This window comes from Oryzias latipes, chromosome 21 (genome assembly GCF_053564925.1).
Source record: "Oryzias latipes strain Hd-rR chromosome 21, Olatipes_Hd-rR_3.1".
In the NCBI taxonomy this organism is placed as follows: domain Eukaryota; kingdom Metazoa; phylum Chordata; class Actinopteri; order Beloniformes; family Adrianichthyidae; genus Oryzias; species Oryzias latipes.
The window spans coordinates 35,270,430-35,284,280 of NC_136257.1; the positions used below are offsets into that span (position 1 = coordinate 35,270,430).

General features: G+C 47.9%; 1 long non-coding RNA gene across 4 annotated transcripts in view; it reads left to right on the forward strand.

The window, feature by feature from the left end:
* Nucleotides 1-2,657: 2,657 nt before the first annotated feature.
* LOC144988903 (uncharacterized) overlaps nt 2,658-13,851 on the forward strand; it is a 37,989-nt gene continuing 26,795 nt past the window's right edge. The window contains exons 1-3 of one of the 4 annotated variants that reach the window (XR_013652982.1): nt 2,658-8,003; nt 8,820-8,884; nt 9,129-9,286. This is a non-coding gene — a long non-coding RNA (uncharacterized LOC144988903). The other 3 variants (XR_013652981.1, XR_013652980.1, XR_013652979.1) reach the window with 3 other exon arrangements.

The following is a 13,851-nucleotide window of genomic DNA, read 5'->3' on the forward strand; positions in this document are numbered from 1 at the left end:
CTGAATCTTCTGCACTCGTTCTGATCCTCCAGCAGCATCTGCAGCAGAACTTTGGCCCATGGAGACCATGAGCTGGAGCCACTAGGGATCAGACATGGTCCAGCATGTCACCAACACCCTGTCATGAAAGGCCCCCCCGCACCAGTCCTGGAAGCTGGCCTTCTCTACGGCCCACAAATGCTCTTTAAACAAGGGTGTGGGGGGGGGGGGGGGGGGTTGGCTTCTCTTTGGAATGTCATTGAAAGTGCAGAGCATATTTCCTCAGGTTAAGATCAAAGGTTAACCCTCGTTGGGGGGGGGGACGACTAAGCTGTCTTTCAGCACAAGAGCGGATCAGATGCGTTCATGCTACCATTTACCAGCAGTTCCTGTTTTAATTAGCTTGAATTAGATTGTGTGTGTGTGGGGGGGGGGGGGGGGGGCACAGCATGTATTGTCAGAACCGTACCGGTAAGATCTTCTGGACTTGGACTTTACACCAGAATGACCTGGACTGGTGTCAGGTTCACACAGAGTTCATGTCAGATTGTGACCCGGTACAAATGAGCCCATCCTCCGTGAGGCTGAGTGGCTCCGTTTGCCCCTGGAAAATATCACATTTTCTCCTGCTCCAGTTAAGATGGAAGGACCGCCCCCTGGCTGCCGCCACGCCAGGCTGTGGAAGAAACACGGGGCGTAATGTCTGCAGAGCTGCAGTCATGCGGGGACAAGGAACGATGGTTCACTTTTATATAAGATCAGAACACATGGAGAACATAACTCTACATTAACTCTACATTACCACTGCATTAACATGACATTAACACTAAGTTAACTCTACATTTCCTCTGCAGTGCCATAACAGCTGCATTGTCTGTATCAAGTGACATAATCAATGCCTTGGATAGAACACTGCATTGTGCTGCTCTCTTTGTTGGTCTGTCTAAAGCCTTTACTATTGATCTACTAAACAGAATTAGTGACGTTTGTGTGGGAGATTCTGCCATTGAGTGGTTTAGGAAGACACATTGGGTTCCCTCAGAGAGGACACAATGTGTGTTTATTGAAGGTGTGAAATCAGACTTCTTGAACATCAGTAGAGGAGTTCACCAAGGGTTGATTTTGGCCCCTTTGCTTTTCACTATTTTTAAAAACAACTTGGGTAGTCAATTACCAACTGTTAAGTTCCATCTATATGCAGATGATACAATCATCGGCACAACTGCCTCCTCCAGTAGTCATGGTGGGAATGAGCTCCAGAGAGCTTTCCATTTTTCTCTCCTTCAGTGTAAGATGGTCCTTCATGCAAAAAAGACCAAATGTGTGACCTTCTCCAGAGCCCGTTCACAAAATGGATTACAGGCTGGTTTCCAAAGTCCTTCCAGTACTGGATTATGGGGACATTCTGTTCAGCTCTCCACCGCCTGGACTCAGTTTATCACAGTGCTCTCCGCTTTATCCCAGTCCCTGTGACCTGAACGCTCTGTTTTCACAGCCTTCACTCAGCCTCAGACAACAAAGACACTGGCTATATGGAAAAGTACCATCAAACTTATGCCGTCTCCTGTCTCGTGCTAACAGTGGATACAACTTCTGATCCTAACCCCGGCTCCTCCTCTTCGTTCCCAGGAACCACACAGATTTTGGAAAAAGTGCCTTTTCCTCTGCTGCTCTGCTCCCGTGGATTAGCGCTCAGAAGTCTCTGCGCCTGCAGCAACATATCTCCCAAAAATGCTTTAAAACAAAGCATTCTGAGTGTGTGACCAACGAGTGTACATGTTATTCTTCAGCTGATTTAAATTAGTTTTATTTTCCTCTTTTTGTGTTTATCTGTTTTTGTGTGTAAGTGCCAATGCCTCTTGGAAATGTTTTTTATCTCAAGAGAATTCCTGGTAAAATGAAGGTTGAATAAAGTGTTTACTCTGTTACTTCTACGTATACTCCACATTAACTCCACGTTTACTCTACGTTAACTCTACCTTTAGTCGACATTAACTCTGTGTTTACCTGGCTTGCTCTCCATTCTGCAAGTCTCCACCTGGTTTGCCTAATCTTTTTCATTCATCTCGCCTGTGAGCTCAGGATTTAGGACTGCCAGTTCTTCATACTCTTTAGTGGTTTATTGTTCACCGTTCTCACGGTTTTTGCTGTTTTTTCTGTTCATGGGTGAGGTGTAGTCTGTCTCCTTGGTGCATCGATCTGCCTTTTGTGCCTCAGAGTTTTGGTCTTTGTATCACGGATGTTGGATTTGTTTGCCTCCCCTGACTGGATTTTCCTCGTTCCTGATGTCTTCAGTGTGCTCCTTCTTCAGTGGTCTTTGTTTTTCTAAATTTCAACATAAGAAGAAACTGGAATATGTTTTGTTGTTTTTTCGGACCCTAGTAATTAGATTACACTTGCTGGTCTGGTGTTTTCTGCTCTGCTGTAACATCAATTTCCTCTCATGGGATAAATAATGCATTATCTTATCTAATCTTACTAGAGTCTGCAGTTTGGAACCAAAGTGACTGAAAGTGGACTAAATGTTTGGTTGGGGTGGGGGCTCTCACACCATAAAGGTATCCTAATCTGACTGTAAAAATCCCATAAAACACAAAATATGCGCAGAAACTTGTCATCCACAAAAGTCTGAAGAAAAAAGTCATTTCTAATCTTTGGGGGTGTTCTTCCATCTGTCCCACTTGACATGCCACCCCCAGGCTGCCCCCGACCCCCCCATGCTTGTCCACATTAAACTGATAATTAACGATGTATTGATTGGACTGTTTTCTGCCGCCAAGCTGGCAGCGGAGCGGCTTATCGGCACCGCCCAGCTCCCCACACAGGAATGTTTCCTGCTGGGAAGAAAAGCCGGACGCATTTGTCCACTTTTGTTTTCCCGCCGTGCTAAAATGAAGTCCGTGTGACTTTAGAATCTGTGGCTTTGCTGGAAGCGTCACAGCTTCAGTCTGCATGTTATCACCTGCTGCAGCACTTCAGTGAGGAAAAACTAATCACGCTTATGAACTCTGTGAGGATTATTCATTCACTTTTAGAATATGAAGTGAAGTTGATGGAAAATAGGAAGGACAGCTGATATTGTTGTGAATTGCCCCGTGTTTTGGGGCATCTGGGCTGTGAATTCTCATGGATGTCTTGACCCCTGACTTCTCTGACACAGTCACAGCTGCCGGTACTTATCAATTAGCTTTCTGTATTTAGGGAGTGGTCTTTCCTGTTTTCAGAATGGAAGCGTCTTTTGTATTCTAGTTGTTGGCTTTTATTTTGGTTCTTTTCCTCACGGTTTGTTCTTCAGTCTTCTGAACTTTCCCAGATCTTTCCTGGAAGCTGTAACAGATCTGTAACTGAAATTATTCATAAACCTCTCTTATTGTTTCACTTCCTAAACCTCTTTTACCTCAGCACATCTTTTTGATGTTCAATAAAACTTTTCTTTGTTTTCAGTTCAATTTTCTTTCCTAGATTGAAGTCTCTGTTGTGTTTACAAAGACGTGCATCTGAACATTTACAGCGCTCAAACCGATTGGTTCAAATCTTTTGGGTGGGCTGGGGTGTTTGATTTGAGTTTTTCTATTCCATGCTCTGTTTTCCCTCAGTGGGACACACCTCATAGGTACTTTGTGGTCTCACACAGGAGGTACGTGTCCTGTAGGTGGACCTTTGTTCAAAGTGACCTCTGTTATCTGGACACCATTGGTGTGATCTCACTGTTTGGGTAACCACAGACTTTGACCAGCAGCTCAGAGACAGACTGTTGAAGTGAATCCTGCTCTGTCTGCATCGTTTAATGACTCGTGTATCTGGGTGGCATGCGCTCTCTATAGCTGTTTAGTTTCCTTTGAGGCTGCATGTGTTGGAGGAAAAAACAATCACGCCACTTTTCCCCGATCCATAAAAGGAGGTAGCTACATTTATCTGCTTCATCTCTTTTTATTCAGTGGACCAGTGACCATCAGCATTCTGTCAGAACTTTCTCCCAACCCCTGGTAAGAATTCCAGTCCATCCTCCGAGCAGGAACACCGTATGTCTCCATAATCATTCCAGGTGAGCATAAGATCTCTCATGAAATCCTATGAGATGAGATCTTTCACTCTCATGAAAGGAAATTGATAGATGGATGGATGGACGGTTGGATGGACAGACGGATGGACGGACGGATGGATGGATGGATGGACGGACACACGGACGGACGGATGGACTGACGGATGGACGGACGGATGGATGGATGGACGGACACATGGACGGACGGATGGACGGACGGATGGACGGACGGACGGATGGATGGACGGACGCACGGATGGACGGACGAATGGATGGACGGACGGATGGATGGACGGACACAAGGACTGACGGATGAACGGACGGATGGATGGATGGACTGACGGACGAATGGATGGACGGACGGATGGACGGACGAATGGATGGATTGACGGATGCACGGACGGACGGATGGATGGACGGACAGATGGACGGACGGATGGATGGATGGACGGACAGATGGACGGACGGACGGACGGACAGATGGACGGTTGGATGGACAGACGGACGGACGGACGCACGGACGGACAGACGGATGGATGGATGGACGGACAGATGAACGGACGGACGTACAGATGGACTGACGGATGGACGGACGGATGGATGAATGGACTGACGGACGAATGGATGGACGGAGGGATGGACGGACGGACGGACGTACAGATGGACTGACGGATGGACGGACGGATGGATGAATGGACTGACGGACGAATGGATGGATGGACGGACGGACGGACAGATGGACGGTTGGATGGACAGATGGACGGTTGGATGGACAGATGGATGGATGGACGGACAGATGGACGGAAGGATGGACTAATGGATGGATGGATGGACGGACGGATGGATGGACGGACAGATGGACGGACGGACGGACAGATGGCCGGTTGGATGGACAGACGGATGGACTGACGGATGGATGGACGGACGCACGGATGGACGGACGAATGGATGGACGGACGGATGGATGGATGGACGGACACACGGACTGACGGATGAACGGACGGATGGATGGACGGACGCACGGATGGATGGACTGATGGACGAATGGATGGACGGACGGATGGACGGACGAATGGATGGATTGACGGATGCACGGACGGACGGATGGATGGTCGGACAGATGGACGGACGGATGGATGGACGGACGGACGGATGGATGGATGGATGGACGGACAGATGGACGGACGGACGTACAGATGGACTGACGGATGGACGGACGGATGGATGAATGGACTGACGGACAAATGGATGGACGGACGGACGGATGGACGGACGAATGGATGGATGGACGGACGGACGTACAGATGGACTGACGGATGGACGGACGGATGGATGAATGGACTGATGGACGAATGGATGGATGGACGGACGGACGGACAGATGGACGGTTGGATGGACAGATGGATGGATAGATGGATGGATGGACGGTTGGATGGACAGACGGATGGATGGATGGATGGACGGACAGATGGACGGACGGATGGACGGACGGATGGACTAATGGATGGATGGATGGACGGACGGATGGATGGACGGACGGACGGATGGACGGTTGGATGGACAGATGGACGTATGGATGGATGGATGGACGGACGGATGGATGGACGGACGGACGGACGGACAGATGGACGGTTGGATGGACAGACGGATGGACGGACGGATGGATGGATGGATGGACGGACACACGGACGGACGGATGGACTGACGGATGGACGGACGGATGGATGGACGCACGGATGGACGGACGAATGGATGGACGGACGGATGGATGGATGGACGGACACAAGGACTGACGGATGAACGGACGGATGGATGGATGGATGGATGGATGGACGGACACAAGGACTGACGGATGAACGGACGGATGGATGGATGGACTGACGGACGAATGGATGGACGGACGGATGGACGGACGAATGGATGGATTGACGGATGCACGGACGGACGGATGGATGGACGGACAGATGGACGGACGGATGGATGGATGGACGGACGGATGGATGGACGGACAGATGGACGGACGGACAGATGGACGGTTGGATGGACAGACGGACGGACGGACGCACGGACGGACGGACAGACGGATGGATGGATGGACGGACAGATGAACGGACGGACGTACAGATGGACTGACGGATGGACGGACGGATGGATGAATGGACTGACGGACGAATGGATGGACGGAGGGATGGACGGACGGACGGACGTACAGATGGACTGACGGATGGACGGACGGATGGATGAATGGACTGACGGACGAATGGATGGATGGACGGATGCACTAATGGATGGATGGATGGACGGACGGATGGATGGACGGACAGATGGACGGACGGACGGACAGATGGCCGGTTGGATGGACAGACAGATGGATGGATGGACGGACAGATGGACGGACGGATGGACTAATGGATGGATGGATGGACGGACGGACGGATGGATGGACGGACAGATGGACGGACAGATGGCCGGTTGGATGGACTGACGGATGGACGGACGGATGGATGGACGGACGCACGGATGTACGGACGGATGGATGGACGGATGGATGGATGGACGGACACACGGACTGACGGATGAACGGACGGATGGATGGACGGACGCACGGATGGATGGACTGATGGACGAATGGATGGACGGACGGATGGACGGACGAATGGATGGATTGACGGATGCACGGACGGACGGATGGATGGACCGACGGATGGATGGATGGACGGACGGACGGATGGATGGATGGACGGATGGACAGATGGACGGACGGACGGACGGACGGACAGATGGACAGTTGGATGGACAGACGGACGGACGGACAGACGGATGGATGGATGGACGGACAGATGGACGGACGGACGTACAGATGGACTGACGGATGGACGGACGGATGGATGAATGGACTGACGGACGAATGGATGGACGGACGGACGGATGGACGGACGAATGGATGGATGGACGGACGGACGTACAGATGGACTGACGGATGGACGGACGGATGGATGAATGGACTGATGGACGAATGGATGGATGGACGGACGGACAGATGGACGGTTGGATGGACAGATGGATGGATGGACGGTTGGATGGACAGACGGATGGATGGATGGATGGACGGACAGATGGACGGACGGATGGACGGACGGATGGACTAATGGATGGATGGATGGACGGACAGATGGATGGATGGACGGACGGACGGATGGACGGTTGGATGGACAGATGGACGGATGGACGGATGGATGGATGGATGGACGGACGGATGGATGGACGGACGGACGGACGGACAGATGGACGGTTGGATGGACAGACGGACGGACGGATGGATGGATGGATGGACGGATGGACGGACGGACAGATGGACTGACGGATGGATGGATGGATGGACTGACGCACGAATGGATGGACGGACGGATGGACGGACGAATGGATGGATGGACAGACGGACGGACAGATGGACGGTTGGATGGACAGATGGATGGATGGACGGACGGACGGATGGACGGTTGGATGGACAGACGGATGGATGGACGGACGGACAGATGGACGGATGGATGGATGGACGGATGGACGGACGAATGGACGGTTGGATGGACAGATGGACAAACGGATGGATGCTCTTCACATTGGGATCTTGTCCTGTGAGCGTTAGCAGTAAATGGAGTCTTTTTTCTGATCTGTTCGGTCTTTTCTTCTTGTCTTCATCTTTTTCTTTGGTGTCTGGTTGCAGGCTGCTTGTGACTCCGCCCTCTTACCCGTGACACTAGTCGCTGAACTACTGTGCATGTGAGGACCTCAGAGTCGTCATGCTGATGGTCTATCCCGAACTGATGTGGATTCCTTAGTGAATACATTTTGGGATCCTCTTCAGACCAATGCCAGTGCTTCATTCCTGCGTGGCACTTCTCCCTGCTGTCCGGACAGTGATGAAGGCAGGAATTCCACCATGATGAGGAAACGGCTCCGTCTCTCGGCCTGAGCGAACACCGTGAGCACACATACACACACACCCACACAGGGTCGTGCGCGCGTCCACGTCATAACCAAACATTTTCGGTCATCAGTAGTTTTCAGCATACACATACATAGAAACGCTTACTCACGGCAGCCAGCAGCAGCTCAGCAGCAGCTCAGCAGCAGCGGCGTCTTAGCCACGCCCCCTCCGTTGACAGCCAAACCGAGGGATTTGTTTTTTTGTTTATATATTGTTGTGAATCTTATGGAACAGCTGTTCCTAATTTATCTTGTTTTTGTGTCTTGTTTTTTCTTTGTATAATTTCAGTTGAATTATTTGTGGCTGAAGTTAACGTGATGAAGGACAATTTAAATATTGAAGGAAATATGAAATATTTTGAGAATAACTTTCTTTACAATTTTCTAAGTAGGGTGCCCAATTATGTGGGAGTGGCAAGAGGTACATAAGAAGGCGCCTCACTCTCACAATGGGGAGGAAGCCTCACTCTCATCATGGCAGAGGGACTGAGAGTTTGAGAGAGAGAAATGGGCAGAAGGAGTGCCATTCAAATTCAAACACAATTGAAGGTGATATGATCTGAAATCAGATGAATTTATGTTGTTTTGCTTTCATCCCTGCTTTATTTTTTTGTGTGTCTCCCAAAGACTCTATTAAAAAGGGTAAAAACCCTGTGAAATCTCTCCTGGCTTGCCTACCCGTTTTTGTTTTTGTATTTTTTTCTGAATTTCTTGAGAGAACCCCGCGACACGGAACCAGCCGCTGATATGGGCCGGAATTCTCTGGACAGGTTCTGGTAAAACATCTCTACTTTTATTCCTGTGTTCTCAGCTCCGTCGAGGGTCCTGTCCGCCTCACCTCACCTGTCTCTGCTGTCAAACAAAAGTCTACACCTGGTTAGTGCACCCCTTCCCCCCAAGAAACAAAGAGAGAATCCACAGCAGAATAAATGGCCATCGATCGGCGCTTGTGGTCACGTCTGGCCCACACAATGGCCCACTATTGATGTTGTGGAATTGCTTTTGAAGGAAGGCAGACTGATATAATTGTGTTGTGAGGGGCCCTTAGGCTCCTGGTGCTGACATGTGATTGACTGGCCCCTGGTCAGGACATCCATCTACATCTTTGGTGTTCCTTCAGCTGAACAAACGGGACACCCAGAGGACGACAGTCTTCCATCTACAGCAGACCCTGAACCACAGACTGACCCTGACCTTCCATGAAAGATGGACAGATGGATGTTGGCTGGATGAATGTTGGTCCTGCAGACAGAAACCGACCTCTCCGCCTCAGCAGCCGTGAGTCACTTTTGTAAAGATCAGCTGTTTTGGAGGATGAACCTTTGCTGGACTGTCCACATCTGCATCTTCTGAGTTCTGTTTCCAAAGTTCCCAAAGGCCTTCAGCTGCTGTTGCTTCTCCTGCGGCATGTTGGAGGTTCAGCAAAGAGCAAAAGGCTCAGAACTAATATCTCCAGCAGTAAACAGTTTCAGCGGGTCGAACAATTTCCTCCCTTTCAGAATGAAAGCTCTGACCTTCTCCCAGACGCCGCCACGGTGCACTCATGAGATTGTTTGGAGCTTCAGGCGCTTTCTCTGTTCCTCAGTCTTTATTTCACCTTATTTTCTCTTTTTCTGACTCACCACGTCTGCCTCTCTTCAGCGCGGCCCTGGACGTGAAGAGGAGCCTGTGGCCCGATTTAACCCTGATAACATTCTGCTCCTCCTATTCGAGGACAAGTCAGGTGCTGCTCAAACATGTTTCTGACCTCCTTTCCCTGGTTTTTCTGCCACAGCGATGTGTGAAACCAAACATGTGATACCAAGGCAGTGCAGCCACAAATTCTGCATCCTCAGCAGACAGTCAGGGGGAAGACCACATCTCAGGCTTTACAAACTTCCTCTAATGTGGACTGTGACTCCCCCCATTTCCCATGTGGCCATGGCAACAGTTACAAATATTTTTCAAACTTTGCTTTTCCCCTCAAACCAGAAGTGATGAGCAGCAGTCTGTGCCTCAGAGCTCCATCCCAGACTGTCTGCAAGACAAGGAAACATTCATAAACTGCTGTTTTTGCAGCTGATTGGTCAGAGTCTGCCGTTCCTCTGCTGTGTGCACAGAGTCGCCACATTCCTCGGCTGCATGCTCAGAGTCTGCGCATTTCAGTGCTGCATGCTCAAAGTCTGCACATTCCTCAACTGCATGCTCAGATTCTGGGCGTTTCTCTGAAATGTGTGTAGCATTGAAAATATTTAAAATTCTTCAGCTTAAAATGTTTGGACTTGAAATGTATTCTAAACAGAGGTATTGATACTGCCCCACTACAACTTTTTATGAGCTAACATTGATAAAAAAAAACAACAAACGTGAAAGCCACACAATAGTAATTGCTTAATACACTTTTTTTAATTGCACTTTTTATAAAAAATGCACAAATTTCAAGAAAATAAAGAAACAATCAGTGCAATAAAACTGCATTATAAGAGTTTAACACAACATATTAACAAAAAGTGTTGGTTTTGTAGTGTACAGCAGAAAAAGCAAATGATCACAACAAAACCCATTACTTGCATAACACTTAAACCAACAAATTGCCCATTCTGGGAGACTCACTCAATGAAACATTCTTTTCCTTTCAGTGGTTTGCTGTCCTCACGGCTCATGACAGCGTTCTGAATAAATATAAGGGCAAGTTCAAGTTTTTTGGGGAACTGTAGGTCCAGACTATGGATGTAACCGAAAAGTAGAAGAACTGAGTCAGGTCGCCATATTTGCTATGACGAACTAATGTACATATGTCGCATTAAAACAACAGTAAACCACATTTACGTTAGTAAATAGGAGGATTTTTAATCAAACCGTGAACGATACTTACCAAATGCTGAAGACAAGACGCCACTGAGGAAAACAACAGCAATGAGGCTGATGGGAAAAAAATCGAGGTTCGGGCGTCTTGAAGCGAGGCAAAATCGTAACGCAATGAAGAAAAATCAAATGGTCAACTTTCAATTTCAAACGTTTTTCTGCCTGCTTAGAGTCTGCATGTTTTTCTGCTGTGTGCTCAGAGTCTGCGCGTTTCTCTAATGCATCCTAAGAGTCTGCGCATTCGTCTTCTTATGTTCAGAGTCTACGTGTTTCTGTGCTGCGTGCTCAGTATCTGCATTGTCCCTGGCTGCATGCTCAGAGTCTGCGTGTTCCTCGGCTGCATGCTCTGAGTCTGCGCATTCCTCTGCTGTAGTTCAGAGTCTGTAATTTCCTCGGCTGCGTGCTGAGAATCTGCGCATTCCTCTGCTATAGCTTAAAGTCTGCACGTTTGTCTGCTGCGTTCTCAGAGTCTGGCTGCTGTTTAGAATGACTTCATTCTGCTCCATGAGGCAGAGAGCCGGACCGCGGCTGCCATGGCAACATTGGGCCAGCAGCCACCAGGTCTTCAGATGTCTGTGAATCGGCACATGCATCAAACCGAGCAGAACGTGGCCCTGGTCTTATCTGGAGCTTTCATCTCTGTCCTAAACCCCTCCCTCCCCAGCAGTGTGGAGACGGTCAGACTGCAGACATGCAGAAAAGGTTTTCTGAGATGATGCTGTGGTGAATTTACTGAGCAGACAATGTTTTATCTTATCAGACTGACAGACACAAACATCTGCCCCACCACACACACACTTCTATCTAAACATCAATACTGAATGGTTAGGGGGGCAATGCTGGGGGGTCCATGACTCCGGACGTTTCTGCTGTCATGTTTTGATCGTAATCTCCAGATTAATCTGATGTGAAAATGTTTCAACTAAAAATCTCTGAAAGGAAGAATGAGACACGTGAATTTACTGCTTAAAAATTAATAAAATGATTCATCTGAATTTGTACAAAGATCCTAAAAAAAAGAGCATCGACTTTTATGTGTGAAAAACTGCAGTGAAAACGTTCAGCAATAAACTTTATAAAATTGTTCTTAAAGATCTTTAAAACTCTGTTCTCTGGATGTGAGCAGCAGATCTGCACGGGGCCCAACTATTCACTCCTCTGCTTTCCTTTACCATTTTACTTCCTCCCTCTCTGATTTTTTCTCCCTTCTTTGGGTCTCCTCCTACTTGTGGTTCTCTTCCTCTCTTCAGTTCCCATCCTCACATTGGTTCTTCTCCTCTTAGGTTCTACTCCTCCCTTTCATGTTCCTCCTCCTTGATAAAAAGTCCTTAAAGCCCTGGGGTCTCATTTCTAAAGGTTGCGTACGCACAAAAGAAGGCGTACGCCACTCTCTACGCAATAGTTGAGATTTATAAAAAGCAAACTTGACGGGAAAATGTGCGGTCCTCCACGCTCTGACCCAGGCGTACGCACAAAAACGGGTGAAATGAGAAACGGCGACGCCGTCGGCAGATGGAAGAAACACGTGAAAGTGAAAATGACAATACTGCCTCTCAGAAATAACATGAAGACTTCACAAAGCAAGTCTGACAATTAACAGCTACACCAACACCCGTTTGATCGATCAGCAGTGAAACAAACAAAAACAATCAAACGAAAATTACAACAGAAATTCAAATGAACACTTATTTGCAAAAAGAAAAGTGAAATATGTTCTGCAATATTGGCATGTTGTGCAATTCATCCTCATAAATAATATAGTTAACAGAACGAAATAATGTACAAAACTGATATTCTCGTTAATGTGTCCGTCTGGAGGAGCAGATATAGATAGATAGATAGATAGATAGATAGATAGATGGATGGATGGATGGATGGATGGATGGATGGATGGATGGATGGATGGATGGATGGATGGATGGATGGATGGATGGATGGATGGATGGATGGATGGATGGATGGATGGATGGATAGATAGATAGATAGATAGATAGATAGATAGATAGATAGATAGATAGATAGATAGATAGATAGATAGATAGATAGATAGATAGATAGATAGATAGATAGATAGATAGATCGATCGATCGATCGATCGATCGATCGATCGATCGATCGATCGATCGATCGATCGATCGATCGATCGATCGATCGATAGAGATTTACTAATTGTCCTCTGGGGAAAGTTGTTTTCATAGTAAAACATTTCTTCATAAGCTACGGAATTATGGTATTCATGCATATGCCTTTAGTTTGTTTTATTTTTGATAAAACAATGTATGGCGTATGTCTCGACAATTCAGAAAGCAACAAGAAATTACATTTGCGCTGATCAATTTCCCATTTCCACGTGGATTATTACCGACATCTGTAGCTTGTCAGATGTAATTAAATGGAGGGAAATAAAATGCCCCATCACAATGCGTAATGACGCACAATGGCTGATCTTGTGCTCTTAGAAGATGTGGCAAATGGAAGAATTCAGAGTGAACGCATCTTTAGACAGCAAGAAGACTTGCTGGCAAACGAGGACGAGTGGCTTATGAGCCGGTTCTGACTTCCTCCAGCCGTCCTGTTGGACCTCTGCGACCATTTCTTTTTTATTTCGGCCACGGTCCGAGGTTGTGAGGCTGCAGCATTTACGGCGTCTGCCACTGTTTGCCACTCACGTGTCTTTTTGGCATTAGTAATGTCCACACTGTGCCCTCCAAACAACACTTTTCTCCTCTTTTCCACCTCGCCAACGATAACTTCTACTTCACATTGAGTGAAGTTACGTTGTTTTGATTTCCTCTCTGTGTTTGTGGCCGTTTCACGGACTATTTATGGGCAACTATGGGCGTGTCATGAAGCCGCAAAAGCTGCGCTGCATTTAGAATTGGTTGTGATTTATTAAGGGAAAGATGCGTAGGATGTGCGTGCGCACGGTTTTATAAATCCCAATATTTCTGTGCGTACGCACGTCCTATGTTTCATCCGTACGCCACTTCTGACGCAAA